Source organism: Ipomoea nil, unplaced genomic scaffold, assembly GCF_001879475.1.
Source record: "Ipomoea nil cultivar Tokyo-kokei standard unplaced genomic scaffold, Asagao_1.1 scaffold2742, whole genome shotgun sequence".
Taxonomy (NCBI): domain Eukaryota; kingdom Viridiplantae; phylum Streptophyta; class Magnoliopsida; order Solanales; family Convolvulaceae; genus Ipomoea; species Ipomoea nil.
In genome coordinates, this window is record NW_017619170.1 from 615,135 (window position 1) to 636,428 (window position 21,294).

The window sequence follows — 21,294 nt, forward strand, 5'->3', positions numbered from 1 at the left end:
TTATCAAGGAGTCTATAACTTAGATGACCCTTTGACACCGTCACCAAAGGTAAATTCACCTTTACAGGTATTTACGATGTTAAGGAATTTGACATTTCCTGTCATGTGACGGGAACATCCGCTGTCAAAGTACCATTTCTCTTCTCTTCCTGCACTTTTAGAGTGAAACGTAACAAACGAAACATAATCAGTCTTTTTAACCCAAATTTGTTTTGTGAAGGGTTGTATGTTCTTGCGCCTGAACTTCTCGATTCTTTGATCCTTGTAGAAATAGTAGCATTCAGGTCTGGTATGACCGCGTAACCTGCAATAGTGGCAAACAGGATTATATAGTTTATAATGTATCTTATTTGCGCTTACTTTACCATAGGAGCGTTTCATAGTGCTGGATTCAGGGATGTCATCTGGATCAGGTCCGGACGCTTTGACAAATACAGTCTTATCTTTTGAGTTATTTCCAGTGAAGCCCAAACCAAACTTTGCAGAAGTTTTTCTCCCGGAATCAAGAATTTTATCAAGTGTTGAAGTGTTATCCATCATTTGGATTTGTCGTTTGTAGGTGCTGAGCTCCTGTTTCAAGGTCTGTACATCTTACTGGAGTTTTTCTTCTCGGTCGGCTGCCTCCTTCAGTAGTACATTGCCAGTTTGTACTTTGTTTTGTAGTTTTTCTTCTCGATCAGCTGCTTCTTTAAGTAAGACATTCCTATCAGCTACTTGAGTTTGATATACTTTATTGGCATTGGTTACAATCTCTATCTCACTAGCTAGTTTGTAGTTCATTTTTCGTAAGGCTTCCCATTTGGGATACAACTTATTAAACTCAGCTTCAAAAGATAAAGTATTTAGTTCCACATCTTCTGCAGAGACATATTCACCACCTTCTGAGTCTTCAATGGGTTTTGAATAGCCAGTGACTCTTGCCGTAAATGCAACAAAGTTACCCGAGATTTCTTCGACATCCGATCCAGTTGTTTCAACGTCAGGCTCGTCATCACTCCAGGTAATGGCTGACATAGATTTTTTGCATCGAAGATAGGTAGCACACTCAGCTTGTACATGTCCAAAGCCCTCGCACCCATAACACTTGATTCCTTTATTGTTGGGTCTTTCTTTGGACTGTCCTGGACGTGAGACAGACTGTTTGAAGTTTGACGCCCCTGTCTTAGGCGCAGTTTTGGACGACGTTGCTCCCCTTTGTGAATTTCTGTTGCGTGTGTTTTTGGATACCTGTTTCAAAATTTTGGAAAACTGTTTAGTCAGGAATACAACTGTATCATCACTAGTTTCATCTGAATCGGATACAACATTATTTTCTTCAGCGGCAAATGCAACATTTTTTTGTTTTTTCGTATGATCAGTTAAGATTTCCAATTCATATGTTTTAAGATTTTCCATTAATTGAGTGACCGATTTATTCTCCCTGCCATCATGCTCTTGGATAGCTGTGACTTTCATTCGAAACCTGGTAGGTAGAGATCTCAGTATTTTCTTAACAAGCTTTGCTTGCGAGAATGGTTCACCAAGAACCATTGCGCGATTCGCCAGATCCTGTACGCGTGTGTGAAAGTCGATGATTGTCTCATCCTCATTCATGCGAAACTCTTCGAATTCTGACTGGACCAGTTGCAGTTTTGACTGTTTTACCGATGCCGTTCCTTCGTAAGTAGACTCAAGAGCCTCCCAAGCACCTTTAGCTGAAGGAATACCTGCAACAATTGAGAACTGGCTTTCATGCATAAGAGAATAAATTGTGTCTAAAGCCTTATCATTGTTTCCAGCGTTGGTTATCTTTGTTTGAGTCCACTCAGTCTCAGGCTTAGCTATTTCTGTTCCGTCAGTGCAGGAACTGGGTTTGGTGGGATGTGTCCAACTTGCCACCACAGACCGCCACACGGCTTCACCTTGAGCTTTTAGATGCGTACGGGTGCGAGCCTTCCAATATGCGTAGTTGTCGCCTGTCAACTAGGGAATGACTTTAGTACGATCCATTCTGTAACACTTAACACCCCGTGAGATCAAACAAATAAGCAATAAACAGATAAATAAAAATAGCCGCTAAAGAAATGAGTTCAAGAGACACGGATTCGCCAGATCAATAGACTAATATATTAAGTTTACAGGCTCTGATACCAATTAAAAATGTGCCGTGAATCTTGAATTCAATTACACTTTTAATGTTCCACTTGGTTTTAGAAGAGATATTGCATTATCAATTAATTAGGTTATTTAATGAACATAAATAACGAAATATAAATGCATAAAAATAAAACAAGTACTCAGAGATTGATCACGCAGTTCGGAGCGCTTCTCCTACGTCTGCGGGGCAACCCACGTCTGCCCAATCCACTATAGATGTTCACCAAGGAGTATTACAAGAGGTAAGTACAAATGGCCCTTACCACTACAACACCTTCCTAACATCTACTCAGGATTGTACGTGCATGCCATGACGATCTTCAAGCGAAGCTTCAGCTGTACCGGGTACTGACTGTGTAGCTCAGCAGAAAACCCACATAGAATAAATATGATAATTTGATTCATAATATTGCAATATATATAATTTCGCTTCTCTCAATATAGCATATCAGAATTAGTAGAATAGAGTGGTTGAGTAATGCTTCTCAATTTAGCTTTAAATTTTCAATCCGTGAGCATTTGTGATAGGAAAAATCCATCCATTTATATTGATTTGCTCTCAACTGACTTTCCCCAAATATTCCTATCCTCACGCCTTGAACACTTCATAATCCCTTTGAACAAATTACAGCCACACATTAATTTTCCCATGCAGAGATGAAGTCCATAATTAGCATACCATCCAAAAAGACCATGGCCACACGTTAATTCTTCATAGCTGATTAACACCAATGTCCATAATCAATATTCTTCTTCATAATTTCCAAAGCCTCCAATTTGAAACTATAGTGTAGAAAAATCATACCTTTTGATAGGAGACGGTCCATGGTCCATATATATGTTAATTTCAAATAAATGCTCTAATTATTTTGTTAATTAAATTAGCCAATTTAAATGGGTTTAATGTGTATCATTTGTACATTTACAAGTATCAACAGCAAAACATGTATCTACAATTTCTAAAAAAAAAGTATCACAATGGAAACACTATCTATTGAGCTAGAAACCTGTTCCTCCTTATTATAAGGGAAAGGGATCGGATAAGACTAGTTTCAAACTTCTTCCATTATTATTATAGTGTGTACCTAGGTCATGCTCTGTGTTGAGTGCATAAAAATAAAATAGCCGAGTGTGCCCAAGGTCTTGACAGCCAACTTATGAAAATAGAACCTGCAAATGCATATCAGTTCATACAATGTTGAAACGCTTGTATGTATTACATGCCAAAATGAAATTAGCATGATCTCATACTATCACCAAGGGACTGGTAAGCTTGTATTTATCAAAAAATGAATTCTTGTTGAGACTTAAAAGAAAGAATGTAAGATAAGACTACCTCAAATGCCTTTCTAACAAAACTTTGAAGGCGCTTCTTGTATTTTTGCCTGATTGGTCCAACCCCCACAGCTGTAGCATTAAATGCAGACCATGACTTTTGAGCTGCATATTTATGTGCCTCTCCAAGTGCAGCCTACAATTACTACAAATATTAGAAAACAAGAGAAAATTTTAATTTTGGTCATATGACTATAGGGGCTTTGTTAATTTCAGGACTTGACTTTTAAAATTGTCAATTTAGTACCTTGACTATGTAATTTTTATCAATTTTGGTCACTCCGGTCAAATTGCCGGCCAAATTTTACCAGAAAATTTTAACAGTTAAAATAATGAGGGTATTTTAGTCATTTCACATCTCTTTCCTTCTTCTCTGGCGAATTCATCTTTTCCGACAAATCCGAGAATGAGGTGCGATGCGATGCTTTCAACATTATCCAAAAAGAGAAGTATTTATTCAACATTATCCAAAAAGAGAAGTATTTATTCAACATCAAATTTAGCATAATGTTGATATACAGAAGTTTTAGAATAAATAGGCACCATCATCAATTTTAGCATTTCGCTTTCTTCTTCGAGCAAACCTTTTTTTGACCGGAAAAGCTTTCAATAAGAATTTTGGCAGGAGGCACACTGGACGAGCACAAAGAGAAGTGCAGTTCGGAGATTTCTAGGTCCGCAGATATCTCAAGCTCCCCTTACACAAACGGGCATATGTTTTCAACCGAAATTTTGGCCATCTGAACCCTAATAAATCGCTGGTGACGGCTTTGACGAATGAGTTTAAGTATGCTTTGGAAGGTGTGCTGTTGCGACAGATTCGACGGAAAAAATGAATTCGCTGGATAAGAAGGAAGAGATGTGAAATGACTAAAATACCCTCATTATTTTAAGTGTTAAAATTTTCCGGCAAAATTTGGCCGGTAAATTGACCGGAGTGACCAAAATTGATAAAAATTACATAGTCAAAGTATTAAATTGACACTTTTAAAAGTCATGTGCTGAAATTAACAATGACCAAGATTGAAATTTTCTCTAGAAAACAATCAATTTAAAGAATCAATGCAACTTAAGAAACACTTACTTCCTCCGTAGGTTTAGAACATTCACAAGCTCATTACAGTTAACAAACTTAGGTAAAGTTCTTTTCGCGACTGCTGATTCGACTACAAATCAGGCTAATCAACACTATCCATCTTTCATGTATATTCCCAAAGTCATTTTATTTCAGTGCATAAATCTGTAAAGGGATGTCTATATACAGACTATCAATCATGCAATCCAATATAATCTATTATGGCAATTGTTGTACAAGCAAACATGCAGGATATGCAATCTGTATTCAAACTACAACTTTTGGATACAAAAAAATCAAATGAAAACAGTTTTTAAAAAAAGCATATAATAATTCAAAATCTCTACTCAAATGCAAATTAGTGAATACTCAAAGAAAATTACTACTCCGTTTAAAATTTAAAAAATTAATTTTTACCAAGGACCACATGATTAACAAAATGCAGTTAAAATCGTAAAATTGATTTAAGTTCTACAACAGGCTTCCTAAATTTCTTCACAATGTAGTAGGCACTGATAAGTTAATTTTTTTATGTGGGTCCCAATGCAAGTGTTTACATAAAAAATTTGTGTATGAGAGTAAAAGTTAGGACTAGAAAATAGGAGTACACATAGGGCAAATTATTGTGTGGACCATGATCCACACAATGTTATGTGAACCATAACAAAAAATACATTTTTAATATACTAAATGTATATTATTTTTGTACTGAATGTACATTATACAATATAATGTACATGCACTCAGAACAAAAATAATGTACATCCCCTGAATACAATGTACATTATTTTTGTACTGAATGTACATTATTTTACAGTAAACAAAATATGATCCACACAACTCGTGTGGACCATGGTCCACACAATAATGATACCCTGCCTAATGATTATATGGACCACGGTCCACATAGTTGTGTAGACCATGAATATCAGGTACATTTTTTTTTGAAAACAATATCAGGTGGATGCGGTGGAAGACATTATTAGGGATTATTTCCCTATACTTATATTTGGGAGTTGCCAATTGCCCCTCAAAAATGGCACCCCTACTAGCCATTGATCCTAAATCATGTGGCTGCAATTTTTTATCTAACATTTAGATTTATTTTTTTGTTCCAACTGCCCTCCATTTTTTAAAAAATTAATCTAATGTTAGTAATAGTTCAAATTTGTTGTAATGTTCAAAAAGAGTACTAAAATAATCTATATATATTATATACGACATTTTGTTATTAATGACGTTTAGTAATGTTTAATTTATCATGATCATATACGGTAATTATTAAAATTTATTTATATTATCATTTAAAAATTAAAATACATTAATTGATTGTTGGGCATGACGTTTCGTGCAAAGAACGTGCCACAACTAGTATAGATAGAATAGCGACATTCCATCGAATCGGACCTGCCTTGTGCACTGTCGAAGATCCGACCGTCTCCGTTAAGGTGTTTCCAGCATTATTATTCGTATTTAGTAGCGTTAATACTTCAATACAAGCTATTCTTGTGTTTATTTTCTTAGCTGTTACTAAAAAAATTTAGTTTTTTGTTTACTCTAGCTTCAATGTGATCTTCCAGCCCTTTGTTTAGAAATACTCTAACCCTGGGACTGAGAGGTTGGCCCTAATAAACCAGTTTCTATTTGTTTATTTTCCACCATGTAGAAGGGAGAAGCTAGTATATCAGTAGCTTCTCAGTTGTAGGAATGAATTGCTATCTTAATTCATTTATATGAAAGATATATTTTTTTTGTCTAGATATATAGTAATTTTGTCATTTAAAAAAACATAATATCAACGATTGTATTAACACATAATTATTGAAACTTCTTTTGTACACAACATTGGTAGTAGCAACACAATCTCGTCCATCATCGCCTAGAGCTAACACCTTCAGTCCATCAGGATGGGTGACTCGGGTGAAATATATATAATGGTTAAATATTAGTAAATTAGTGATCTTTTTATATTTTAAGTCAGTTAGTAATATCAGAATCATTTTTAGTCAATTATTCTTTTTTTTTTTTTAGTCACTTGGTCATTTATAATATCATATGTACTGATATTTTTACCTAATTTCCGTTCCTTTTTAATTGATGATGTATAATCTTATTATTGAAATATTTCTGTTCAATTTTTAATTTACCTTTACTATAGTTTAAAATATGCATTTACTATTTATGATGTAGAGTATTGTTATTGAAATATTTTCGTCCAATTTTAGTTTCCATTCTATTTTTAATTATCATGCAATGATCTAACCACTTATTTTTTCATATTAGTCAATTATGGATCTTTTTTTATTTATAGTTAACTATTAATATTCATTTCTTTTTATATTTTCATTCAATTAGTAGTATTATATTCATTTTCAGCTAATTTTTTTTAGTCAATTAGTTAATTAGCCAATTAGAATATCAGATGCAGTGATATTTTTACCTAAATTTTGTTCATTTTTAATTGATGATGTAGAATATTATTATTGAAATATTTATGTTCAATTTTTAAGTGTCGTTGCATTTTTAATTTACCTTTACTATTGTTTTAAATATGTCTTTACTATTGATGATGTAGAATATTATTATTGAAATATTTTTGTTTCATTTTTAATTTTCATTCCATTGTGAAAGATTTATGACATAATTGTGATTTTATGTATTATGCTGTGTAATATTATTGTAAAAAATTAAAATGTAATGATCTGACCATTTCCTTTTACATTTTAGTCAATTATCGATCATTTTTTTTTAGAATTTTCAATCAATTATTAATATTCATTTCCTTTTTCAATTAATCTAATTTATGTTCCTTTTTCCATTTTTAATTTTAAGTCAATTATTAATATTCATTTCTTTTTTCAATTTACCTAATTTCCATTTCTTTTTTTAATTGATGATGTAGAATATTATTGCGAAATATTTCTGTTTCATTTTTTTTATTTCCATTATTCATTTTTTAATTTACCTTTACGATTTACTATTGTTTGGGAGGGAAATCAAGTAAATAGGATTTTGTTTGTAATTATATTATAGATTGTAGATTATAGATTGTTAATCCTTTTTCCTTCATAATTTTTTTCTAATATTTTATTTGTTGGTTACTAATTTTTTTTTGTAGTGAAAGCTGTGTTATATTTCCAGTGCAATATTAATATATTCATTTCCTTTTTCCTTCTTAAAAAGAATTAATATTGATTCCCATTCCTTTTTCCTTCATAATTTTTTTCTAATATTTCATTTGGTGGTTGGTTGGTTACTAATTTTTTCGTAGGGAAAGCTATGTTATATTTCCAGTGAAATATTATTATATTCATTTCGTTTTTCTAATATTTCATTTTCTTTAAAATATATTCATTTCCTTTTTTTTCCGTCATAAAAAATTAGTATTGATTTTTATTAATTGTTAGGAATAAAGTGTAATAGTTTTGATATGCCAAATTGTACTTGTAGAACCCCCAATTTTATTTGTTTAGGTCTAGTAGACTCTTAGACCATGATCGAGAAATTATTATTTAAGAAGAAAAAGAGAAAAACAGAAGAGGAAGATGTTTGAAAAATGGAAGAAGATATCAAGCCTAAAATCAAGAATTTGTCTGGTGAAAATGACAAATCGAAGAAGAAGATGTAAGATATGAACTTCACGTCTATACCCTACTCAGAAAGAATCCCAGAAGGATTTTCATTAATGAAAATCAAGATTTGAAGTTTGCACGAATTTGACTTGGAGATCAAGTATCTATGGAAAGAAAGGAGTACATCAAAGAAGATTGGAGATATAACCAAATGAGTGTATGGATGAAGTGGAAGATGCTTGATTTATAATATCCAATGGCTCAAGTTTAAATCTCACCATCTATAATTTTACAAGGTAAAATTTGAAGAGCCAAATTAATTAAGCCAGATAGAGTAAAGCGCTAGTATAACAATTCAAACCCAGGAGAGGGCTGACGGTGTCAATTACAAGTGTGAGAGACTTTGAGGGCGCTAGGGCGCTAGTTTGGCTAATTACAAGAGTGAGAGACTTTGAGGGCGCTAGTATAGCAATGCTAATTACAAGTGTGAGAGACTTTGAGGGCGCTAGTATAGCAATTCAAAACGACGGTGTCAATTACAAGTTTGAGAGATTTTGAGGGCGCTAGGGCGCTAGTTTGGCTAATTACAAGTGTGAGAGACTTTGAGGGCGCTAGTATAGCAATTCAAAATGACGGTGTCAATTACAAGTGTGAGAGACTTTGAGGGCGCTAGTATAGCAATTCAAAACGACGGTGTCAATTACAAGTGTGAGACTTTGAGGGCGCTAGTATAGCAATTCAAAACCAGGAGAGACTTTGAGGGCGGTAGTTTGGCTTTGGGTGTTAGCTTTGGGTCTTAATTACAAGTGAGAAGCAATTCAAAACCAGGAGAGACTTTGAGGGCGCTAGTTTGGCTTTGGGTGTTAGCTTTGGGTGTCAATTACAAGTGAGAAGCAATTCAAAACCAGGAGAGACTTTGACGGTGTCAATTACAAGTGAGAAGCAATCCAAAACCAGGAGAGACTTTGACATATTCAAATTGGGAGGAAGTGAGAGACTTTGACAAATTCAAATTGGGAGGAAGTTTGAAGCCTGAGAAGTTGGGTGCCAATAAGTCAATGAGAAATTCAAATTGGAAGGAAGTTTGAAGCCTGAGAGCACCCAGAAAGAAAAATACTAATCTAACTAGTATGAGATTAAATTGAAGAATATTTTTGAAGTATTTAAATCCCAAAGAAACAAGAACCACTACAGAGAAAGATCAGAGAAGCCGTTCTACATGAAACTGAGACCCAAATACTTCCAAGAAATGTGAGAACACCAGATGAAGTTTGGGAACCCATTTGTATGAAGTTGAAGCTCTACAAACGGCTAGAATATCTTTCTGACACTTTGCCAGAAGATAAGATAAATCTCTGACAAAAGATACAAAAATTCAAAAATGAGATCGTCTTTTTCCAACGGGCAAATTCTCATTACCAACTATATAAGGATGAAGATTGAAGCAGAGGAAAGCACGATGAAGAGCATATACAAAAAAAGAACAGAGCTAAACAGAGCATACAAAAATTAAGAGAGTTTTCCATCTCAAGAGCTATATTTGAAATATCCAAGTGAGAGAAAAACACTCAAATATAAAACGATCAAGAGAAATAATTCAAAGAGTGTTATATCTTCATCACAAGAGACTTACAGTACATTGCAGATCATCAACAGAGTCTCAAAAGTTAGAAGCAAGAAGAAAACTTGTTTTTTGTGAAAACAAGTGACATTCTTACTGGAATGTGGGAGGAAGATTGTCACACGGAGCTGTGAAGTCTCAGAGAAGGGAAAGTAACGCGGAGTCGTGAAATCTAAAGAGTGATTCTACCGGAGCGTAGAAGTCGGGGGGAAAGGGAAGAAGATTGTCACACGGAGCTGTGAAGTCTCGGAGAAGGGAAAGTAACGCGGAGTCGTGAAATCTAAAGAGTGATTCTACCGGAGCGTAGAAGTCGGGGGGAAAGTAACGCGAAGTCGTGAAATCCTGGGAAAGTAGCATGGAGTTGTGAAACCCGAAGCAGCAGTGTTGGTGGCACTGGGTGTGATTAGTGCGGGCTTGGTGATCAAAGCACTAGATCACGGAATTCATTGTATCTAGGAACCAAGTAGTGGTGGATATAGTGAATTGCTCTTGGAGATAAGAGCAAGTGCAGTAGGAGGATTACACCACATCCGAACCACTATAATTGCTTTGTGTTCTTTATTGCTTTCTTTACTTACTGCTTCTTACTTGCTTCTCACGAGATATACTTGACACAATCTCCAAACACACTTACTTTATTTATTTTTCGCTGTGCACCAGACTCTAACAATCTAGTTAAGAGTTTTGGTTTTTATGTGCCTTAGCAATTGTTGTGATTTGGCAAAACGGTTAAAAAGTCTATTCACCCCCCCCCCCCCCCCCACTCTAGACTTTTACCTTACCTCTTTTGGGATCAACAATTTTCATTCGTTTTTCCTTCATAATTTTTTCCTAATATTTCATTGGGTGGTTACTAATTTTTTCGTATGAAAAGCGGTGTTATATTTTTAATAAAATAGTAATATATTCATTTTGTTTTTCCTAATATTTTATTTCTTTTTGAATATACTCATTTCCTTTTTCCTTCGTAAAAAGAATTAATATTGATTTACATTCTTTTTTCCGTCATAATTTTTTTTCCTAATATTTCATTTGGTGGTTCCTAATTTTTTCGTAGGGAAAGCTGTGTTATATTTCCATATTAATATATTCATTTCGGTTTTCCTTCATAAAAAGAATTAAAATTGAATTCTATTCCCTTTTCCTTATAATTGTCGATTAATTGGCCTAATTTTGTTGCCGATTAGTAACAAATTATTAATAACATATTTCTGTGTGTAATTTTCATTTCCTTACTCGTTCATAAAAAGAATTAATATTCATTTCCACATATTAAAAAGTAATATAATTATAAGAATATAATTACTGATTATATTTCTAGTGAAATAATATATTCATTTCGTTTTTCCTTCATAAATAATTAATATAATTATAATAATTATAATAATTATAATAATATAATTGCCGATTATATTTGTTAATGTTTTATTTCTTTAAGAAAAACCCCCAACATATAATTGACAATATTATTATGGCAAATTAAGATAGGGTTTAGCTTGGTGTCTGTCCGTCTTTGAAGAAGACTGATTGATCAGTGAAGTCAACAAACGCACCTCTAGATCAAGCCACCAAAGGTCTGATAAAGGAAAGTTTCTAAAAGCTGGTACGCGGTTATGAGATGATGGTTTTGGAAAGAATATCAGGAAATCATCTTGAGAGGTATGGACCGAATCTTAAGATTTCTTTCTTCACAAAAAGTCCTACCATCTACAACCAGAGATATATTTGGAGAGTGCCCAAATCAAGAAGTATAAATATACTTATTCATTCAGAAGTTAGGGTTGCATTGATTGATCGAAGCCGCAACACTCTATATTAAACAGAATATACATCTTTGGTTGTCATGCCTCTTCTCAAGACAATAAGTTCTTGGTGATTACGAAGAAGGACTTGAGAAATATCAACAATACTCAACCGGTTGGACGCGAAGATCACTCAGTTGTGGGAACAACGTGGGACTGCGTCATTGAAGCGGACTGCGTTAGCTCTTCAATTGAAGGGACTTCATTGGACTTCTGAATGCGTGGTTCTCCGACTTCAACAATCCACTAAACTTTGTAGACTGGGTACTGACCTTGTGTGGGGCACTTGGGTGAGATTATTTTTTCTCTACCTTTGTACATTGGATTATGAGTTAGTGGATTGAACGCATCGGTGATCGTCCCCCAGATGTAGATACACACTGTATCGAAATGGGTAAACAAACATATGTGTTGATTTTCTTTCTGCCTTAGTTTTCCGCGCTACGTAATATTTGCCTATCTATCTGAATAACTGCTTGATTGAGAATCTGAGTTTGTCAGTCACCTATTCAGTTTGCAAGAAACTAAATCAACTTCCAAATTAAGAGAATATGCAAAATTACATGTGGTATCAGAGCTTTTAAGTCTACATAATGACTTGATCCATACGGGAAAAGCTTTTTTTTTTTTTTTTGCATTTTGTCTCTCTTTAAGAAGCTGTTTGCTTGGTTGTCTGTTGAGATTTAGACTACTCTCTGATTGTGAGTTCTGACTGGTCGTCTGTTTGAATCAGGATGGATGCAAATATGAAACCACGAGAATTGGATGGTCACAACTATTCCTTCTGGAAGGCTCGAATGGAGATTTACCTTCAAGCTCAAGGCACCAGAGTTTACCGTACTGTCCTCACTGGATGGACCCACCACAAGTGTGCCTCATGACTGAAGTAGAATGTGGCTAACTCAACTCGGTGCTCTTCCGGGCATTCTGCCACCGAGAAGATCTTGTCCAGCGATCGGATCCACTCTTCCAAGATTGCGGGATCTTCTTCCCCGGCAAAGACGGGAGGTCGATGGCTTGAGACTTGTTGGCCAACGTCACGATTCGCATTCGGTGGTGGCGGAGGAGGACTATTGTTGTTATGGAGGAGAGCATTGCTCAACGTCTGCAGAGTCTGGGTGAGATGCTGAAGGTTCTGGGCTAGCTGTTCATTTGTGGGCGTGTCCGAAGTCCGAGCACGGTAACAAGGAGGTGCCATTGCTGAGTTCTACAGAAGCAACACGGTTACAACAAGAGAAACGGAGAAGCTATGCACCCTTAGCCGATGCTTAAAACAAAGAACTTAAACTAAGAAAAAGCAAGAAAACGAAAACACAACAACGGTAAAGAAACTCACACCTCACCGCGCGTCCTATGATTCCTAAGTCCTAAGCACTTAGTCACTTAGAGTTCAAACTTAGGATTCTTAGTTCAAACTTAACTTCTTAAAGTTCAACTATTAACATCCTAGGCTCAAACCTAGGCTCTAATACCAACTGTAACCGCCCCCCCGATTTTAAGAATATTTTAAAACCATTTAAGCTTAAGTAAAAGATAATATATAAGCATTAATCATAAACTACGCGGAAGCAGTGGCGGACCCAGGAATTTTTTGCAGCGGGGGCAAAATATTAGCAAAATTGATAATTAGAAAAAAAAAAATGAAACACTTAAAAAGTATATCCATAAATAATGTTGGATATAAGAAAATTATAAAACACATCAAAACATTATAAAAATATTCATAACAAAATATGAATATAATCAATTTGATAAAATAATTTGAATAAAAGATCCATTATAAATTACACATCTCATTTTTTTTTTTTTTGGGTAAACATCTCATCTTATTATTAATATATAAATGAAGATTATATTATTGTGTTAAAACAATATGTACTATTAATAATAGTGAAAATGTGAAAAGGTAGTGTTAATAGTGGAATAATAAGAAAAGAACAATATTCATAACAAAATATGAACATAATCAATTTGATAAAATAATTTGAATAAAAGATTCATTATAAATTACACATCTCATCATTAATATATAAATGAAGATTATATTATTGTGTTGAAGCAATATGTACTATTAATAATAGTGAAAATGTGAAAAGGTAGTGTTAATAGTGGAATAATAAGAAAATGAAATGCTGACAATAAATAGAGGAGAATCGAACCCTGGCCTGCATTTTGTCTACCCACGAGCTCATCCAACTAAGCCAAGCTACACTTTGTTAAAATTTCTCTATTTTATAATACTAATACTAAAACTTGTACTATATATACACCAAAGGTTATATAAAGGGTGGGGGTGGGGTGAGTGGGGGCAGCTGACCCCACTGCCCCCACTGTAGGTCCGCCTCTGCGCGGAAGCCAATCACATGAAAAATGGGAGATGTTATGCCACACCTACACAACTATATGTGCACAGGCTAAGTCTAAAGAATCTATCCATAAATAGAGTCATAATATCTAAGGCACACAGGCCACAATCTAGAACTAAGGAAGCCATAACAGAGCTACGCTAACTAGTCCATCTTCTAGCGCACTCGGGAGACTACTCATCACCTGAAAACACAAGGGATAACACCTGTCAGCGAATAATGTTGGTAACCCAACAATACACGTTAAGTATCATAATACATAGATATAAGGAAAAGCATTTGAGACAGAAATTCATTATATAATCCTTTAAAAATCAGAAGGAATAACCATAAAACTTCAACAACAAGTCACTCTCAATCAAAGACCAATTTTAACAGATTACTCAACAATTCACAAGAACGACAAAGGCAACATGCTCAATAGCAAGACATATCAAATGATAATCAATCAAGAGACAATCATAAGTCACTTCTCATGAACCATGAGAAACAAGAATCACATTCAAAGATGAGTACCAAGTTCCAACCTTATGCCCTATTCCAACCATTCTCTCCAGGCCAACCTTATTACAATTCCAACCTTTACCTAATCATCAAAACAAACATCAAGCGGAAGCTATATAAAATCGGTAAGCGTTATGCCACACCCATAAACCATGGGTGCACAGGCTAGTCAACAACAATCTAACAAAACAAGAACCAAACATTAAAGATTCTAAGGCACACCGGCCAACAAAGGATAAACGTCTAGCATGGAATCTATACTAACTAAGGTCCACATCTAGCGCGCTCAGCGTCTACTCAAAACCTGTAAAAAGTCAAGGGAGAACACCCGGTCAGCGAATAATGCTGGTAACCCATCAATACGCGTTAAATAGCATAATATATATAGATATAATCAAAACCATTTGGAACGGGAATACAATATATATCATTTCAAAACCAAGAAAGGGAAGTCAACATTCAAGACTCATCAATCACTCTCAATAAAAACGATGATCATCATCCTCACAATAACAACAAAACCACAAATAAGAAAGACAACACAACTCAGGATGCACCCTACCGTTCACAAGGTAGAATACATCAAGACATGCTCATAAACAAGGAAATCACATTCATATGGTGACAACTATGTGTCACAGTGACAACTACATGTCACAAGTTTCATAGTTCTAACCTTATGCCCTGTTCCAACCTTATGGCTACCCCCGACTTTATTTCGGTTCTAACAATTACCTCCTAGTGCCACCTTGTACTTCTGAGTCCAACCTTTTACCTCCTGGGACCGTCGTCCCCCGCCGACACTCCTATTCACCGCCGATCTCTGAGTACACGAGGGTACCATTAAATATCATAATCACAAAACCGCCAATCTCGTGAGCAAAGCTCAAGTAACAAACCACCAATCTCAATCATAGTCACACAAGGTCATCATCATTACTAAGAAGACTAAGACTCAACAATAGTCTCAATCAAGTATCAATAAAGGTACAACGATTTGCACACGATCATTTCATAGGAATAAATCAAGAGATCACAATAACGACATGAGATCATACTCAACAATAAAGGATTACAATCTAACACCAAATGATTGTCAACACAAGTTGCCAATCCCAACAAGAATGAACAAACCACACATACTAGCATATCAACATCAAACTAGCATGCTTATCAAACGGGTAAACCAAAATTAGTCCCTTAGAACAATCAAGACTCACGTTAGCCCAACGAATCGCAAAGTTGGACCCTTAGCACGATTCAAGACACCAAATCCTATATGGATTCCTAACACACCGTTCTAGACATATGAAACATCAAGAAGACTAACAAATAGCCCAGTAAATCAACATCGGGAGGTCAAAACATCAATACCGAGAAGAAAGAATCACGGGGAACAAATCCCCGGCATCAACCAACAACGTACCCCGCGGGTGGGGCTACGGGTTGACCTCCACCCGTGGTTCTGCCCACGGGTACATACACCCACGAGACTGGTTCCCCGTGGGTGGGGCGGCGGGTAGGCCTCTGCCTGCCATTCCGCCCGCGGGTACACCCCTGTACACCAACATTTCCCTTCGGGGAAAATCAACAACAAGGCCAAGTTCAAGTCCAAAATATCCAAAATCTCACACACAACAATAATATTGTAATTAATATTTGTTTATCTATGTGTTTGTTAGTGTTTTTGAACCATTGTAGGTCAGAGTTATGAGAAAGGAAAGTCCTAGGACACAATTGGAGTCAAAAGTGGATCAAAAGACCGAAGAGTTGTAATTCCCGTTGAATTCGGCGACAACTTAGTATTTTGATCATATCTCATGCTAGGAATGTCCGATTCAGATGATTCTTGCGCCATTGGAAAGAAGACTCGAAGGGCTACAACCTATGACTCAGCAGAAAACTCGACGTGTCGAGCCCCAGTCTCGACGCGTTGAAAAATTCCAGTAACATTTCATCTCGCATAGATTGGCGACAGTTTAGTATTTTGATCATATCTCATGCTAGGAATGTATGATTGAGGTGATTCTTGCGCCATTGTAAAGAAGACTCGAAGGGATACAAATCTTATGAAGACATCAAAGTCAAGATAATAAGATAAAAGGGTCAAAATAAGCTAGCAAAATGTACCTATTGCACTAGGTGTGATTTTTAGAAACTTCCTAATTTAAAATGGCAATATTCCAAAGCAAGATGGCTACAATAATTCCCTAATCATTCCAAAGATAAATTTCCTAAATTAAATTAGGAAAATTCCTATTCCTTTCTAGCTTTGTACCTACTATAAAATCACACCTTCCTCAGCCCTACTAAGAATTAAAAAGCAGTTTAGTTTAGAGTAAATAATTAGAATAGACAATTTACAATTCCTAGTTTAGAATTCAGAGATTCTTGGAGACAAGAAGGAGAGAAATCAAGAGCCACAAGTTGTCTTGGAAAGCAAGAAGAAAACTAGGGAGATTTGGGAAAATCGTCTGGTTAATTCTTGTACTCTTTTGATGATTTGTAATTCTTTATTTATATTTGCTATGTATAATTTAGCCATGCTTGGCTAAATTCTTTAGAGATTCTTGGGTAAAAGTGTTTATGAACCTATGTGCCTGAGCTCTCAGTTTCTTTAATATATTATTATTTGGGTTTAATACTTGTGTTGCAATCGTGATAATATTGTTTGATGCTTGTAATTAATGGCCATAGTTACTAGCTTCATAGCCATGTTTGTGTCACCAATGGGAGTTGGGGCATAAATTAGGGCACACACAATCGCACCTAATGGTTGGACCTTGGGAAAGGGGAACTTATTAGGGGAAGTTTATTCTAGATTGTTGCGCATCGGGAGATGGTAGTAATTAGGAATATTTGAATGCTGATCTTCTATCTTATTGGGTGTTTAAGCCACGGGAGTGGAAATTCACTAGGAATAGAGATTACGGGAGTAATTCGATTCCACCTTGCATTCCCACACAAATCTTAATTCCAAACTAAATATTACAAATGTTAATTGGCACTAGGAGATTAAATACTTGAATCCCATGAATCTCATCTTCTCTCTTATTGTTTTCAAAATCCTGAACCTCTGTTTTATTTTATGCCAATCAATCATCTAAGTAATTGTTAGGATTAGCTCTAATGAATAAGTTAGTAACTAGTGCTTGATACACCCACTTCCCTGTGGATCGATAACTCGTACTCCGAGAATTATTTGTTTGCAAATATACTACGCATCACTATGTCTAGTTTAGGTCAATTGTGTTTATGTTACGAGTTTTAGGTTCATAATTCACCTGTTAGTTCTTCTTATAAACCCTGATATTAGATTTCTGCAATGGTCAATCACATAATTCACAATTAAAATACATAAAATAAATATAATCAAATTCAATTATTAAACTGAAATAAGAAGAATCAACACATGAAGAATAGTCAATTAATCTAATCAAGGCTAATCCAAATCCCTAATTAAAGGTTCTAGCCGAAAATCATAATGCAAATTAACACTGTAAACAATAAATTCAAAGTGCTACTGAGCTACGGAGTATTTTTTTTATAGAAAAGAGAAAATAGAAAAATCCAATCGTGAAAGATAATTCAAGCCTGGACGTCGAACGGTAGCCGCACGAGTACGAACTCTTCTCCGCTCTTTTTCCCTTCTCCCGTCATTTTCCTGCTGTCCGTTTTTGTCTACTGCCGTACGCAAAGTTGAAACCATTTAAAAGGATTTTTCTTTTTGCATTTTTTCTTCTACTGCCGAGAAAGAAAACAAACCCTCATAAATCGGCGAACAGCTGTATACACCGATTAGGACGATGGAGAAAAAAGTTGACGGAATTATCACAATTCTCGCTGACTGAGTACGTGGCTAGGAGCTCAATCCATCAACATATTTGAGAGGAAAGTAAGTATTTTTTTTCGTATAATTTGTTTCCCGTCTGTTCACTGTATTGTAGATCTAAACTATCCAATTTGCTTATTTTCTTTATTAGTAAGCAAGGAAAAATAAACGGAAAAAAAAAAGGAAAAATGTTAGGATTTATGATTTGAATTGCAAAGTCTAATAATTCCAGTAATTTTGTGCAGTTTCCTAAAAAAAAAAAAAAAATTGTAAGGATTTATGATTTGAACTGCAAAATCTAATATTTTCCTTATTTTATGCAATTTTTCTTAAAAAACTATCGCAATATTGAACACTGCTGGAGAAATTCATTTGGGTAGAGAGACCAAAAACATAGACATACAGACCAATCACATTTTATTTATTCTCTTCTTTTTACTATTATGGTAATACTCTGATCTTGATTTCAGATGTCAATATGAGAATCCTTGGTATGCAATTGATTCCCTTAAAAAGGGGGATCTAACATTTTTTCTTGTGCAAGCTTTGCCTCTCCCTGTTCTCCTTTCCCCAAAACAAATGAGCATCACTGTATAGATGTTCAAAAGCAGGAAGTTTTGTGTAAATAATAGAATGGAAAATAATGATTAATCTACCTTTTGTTTCTTGATCATTCCTTTGTGCTTTAATGTAAAAGTGGGTCATCTCTCCAAGACATCCTTTGTGCTTTAATGTAAAAGTGGGTTGTACTCTTAACCTCATGCTTATTAACTTGAACCCAAGAAATAGCCAAGCAATGGCATTCAAGAACCCTAAGAACATGCTCTAAACATGTATCACCACAAGATCATGCATCAAATCTCACAAATCAACACAAGAATCGCAAGTAGAAGCCAAGAATCATCATATAAGTAAGAAAATAGGTTTTGTAAAGCATGGGTTACCTTTGTAGCCTAACAACTTCCTCTTTTCACCCTTAACAGCCTTTCCTAGAGCTCCTCTTCCACACCAACTTCTTACACAAACCAAAACACAACAAAGATCCTAACTTTAGGAAAAGACACCTAAAAGAAGTTTAAAAACACCAAAAAGCTAAGGATCTGACCCTTTCCTATGCTCAAGAAGGAGAAAGTAGGAATCTTGCAAAGCTTGGATGCTCAATTTCTTGCTTGGAGAAGAAGCTAAATTATTTTAGAGAGAGGCTAGAGTTTTTGGGTTTAGGGTTGAAAGGATGAATGAAATGAGAGAGTCTTGCTAGGTTAGCTTGAATCACAATCTTAGGTGAAAAGACATTTCTACCCTTACTAATGTTGGAAAGACAAGGGAACAAGGGCACAACTTAAGAAGCACAAGGTACAACCTTTAGACTTAAGTGACTAGTCAAAATCTAGTCTCTCGACTATTAAATTTTAGGATTTATAGAAATAGATTTAGCAAGGAAACTTGGATTAATTCTTCAATTAATCCTCGATTAGTGTTTGGATTTACGGGGTGTCACATCCTCTCCCCCTAACAAGATGCCTCGTCCCCGAAGCTTGGGCACGACGAGTCCAATCAAACGGGTAGCAACGAATCAACAAGTGACAAAAAGGAAGCAATATACCATTAAACAAGACTTCAAGGAATTGCTTTGTAATTTTCAGTTCTAACATGCATTTTTACCACCCACGTAACACGCACCGTTTATTTGAAAAAGCAAAAATCAAACCCACACCCAAACAAAAAAAATGTTGTACCTCAAGACATGACTCACAGTGGGGACATAATGTAAAAAATTGTGGAATAAAATATGGCTGTGCGTGAAAACTAACATGAGGCTGATGTTTCATAGTTTAAGTGGTTTTAAAAAAAATACCATAAGCCTTTGCGTGAAACTTCTACATCATGTGCGTAAAGGTTCTCAAATTTAAGATGCATTCCCTCCCCCCCCCCCCCCCCCCCCCCCCTCTTACTGTTGGTGATATGTATACTTGGAGTGACTAAATGATGGTTAACTACTAAGTGGATATGGTTTAATTGTTTGCAAGCTAAAATACAAGTGACATGCCCCAGTGCGCGGGAGGGGCTAAAGCGTGTGCGTAAAAGAATACCAACATATCAGTCCGTGAATCATGAGCAAGAAGTAAAAAAAAAAAAAAAGATTACCAAAAATGTAATTGAGTACTAGATACATCTGTAACACGCACTGTTTATTCTACATCAGTCCGTGTAGCGCAATAAGACATCAGTCTGTGCATAGCGCGGATGCTAATGTATGGATGCATGTACCGATGTTAGCATAAAAGGATCAAAGTTAATGCATACAACTGTTACAGTGTAGGTGTTATTCCTCTGATTTGGATATTTTACCCCATGACAACTATGTTTGCACGAACTTTTTAAAAAATCGAAGGGGAAAAAAAAAACAATCGCACACTACAATTGAAATACGGGAAATATCTGATTGAGCCGGACAAGGAATGGCACCAGTGACGAAACCAAACTTATTCTTCACGTCGAGAGCTATTTTCATGGATCTGCTCCAAGTTGCGTAGTTGCTTTCAGAGAGGGGAGGTGAGACGAGTATGGTGTTTGGATTCTCAGTAGCGTGGAGATACAAAGGATCATCCAGCTCATCTACTCTATTCGTCGGACTCTGATTAGCTTGGATCTGACTGGCCGGAGTTGCTGGACCTGCTGTGCTCCCAGTAGGGTTTCCTCCGACCACATTGTGATCCATAGTTACAGCGGCTGCGTAGCTGTAAGGACGCTCTGATACCATGAAGGATTCAGTGAACTAGGCTAGGGTTTGATGGTGTGTTCATGGAGCATTAATAGAGAAGGAAGAAGGAGCATTGTTCTCATTGTTGTGATGATGGAGAAGCAGAAGTCAGAACAAGCTATAAAGAGAAAAAGCAATGAAACAGTAATTTGGAAGAAGCAGTTATAACGGCCAACGGCCAGATGGAAGAAAAGGCTAGAAAATATAAAAATGCCCTTGGCATTATTTTCTATCCTTCATCAAATTATAAATTATAATTTAATTTTTTTTTCAAAATACACATTAATAAA

General features: G+C 35.5%; 1 protein-coding gene across 1 annotated transcript in view; it reads left to right on the forward strand.

Moving 5' to 3' along the window:
- Positions 1–6,025: 6,025 nt before the first annotated feature.
- Positions 6,026–21,294, forward strand: part of LOC109156575 (F-box/FBD/LRR-repeat protein At1g13570-like) — a 73,864-nt gene continuing 58,595 nt past the window's right edge. The window contains exon 1 of the mRNA XM_019304426.1: positions 6,026–6,164. The gene's annotated coding sequence lies outside the window, so the exon portion shown is untranslated. The remainder of the gene's footprint in view (positions 6,165–21,294) is intronic.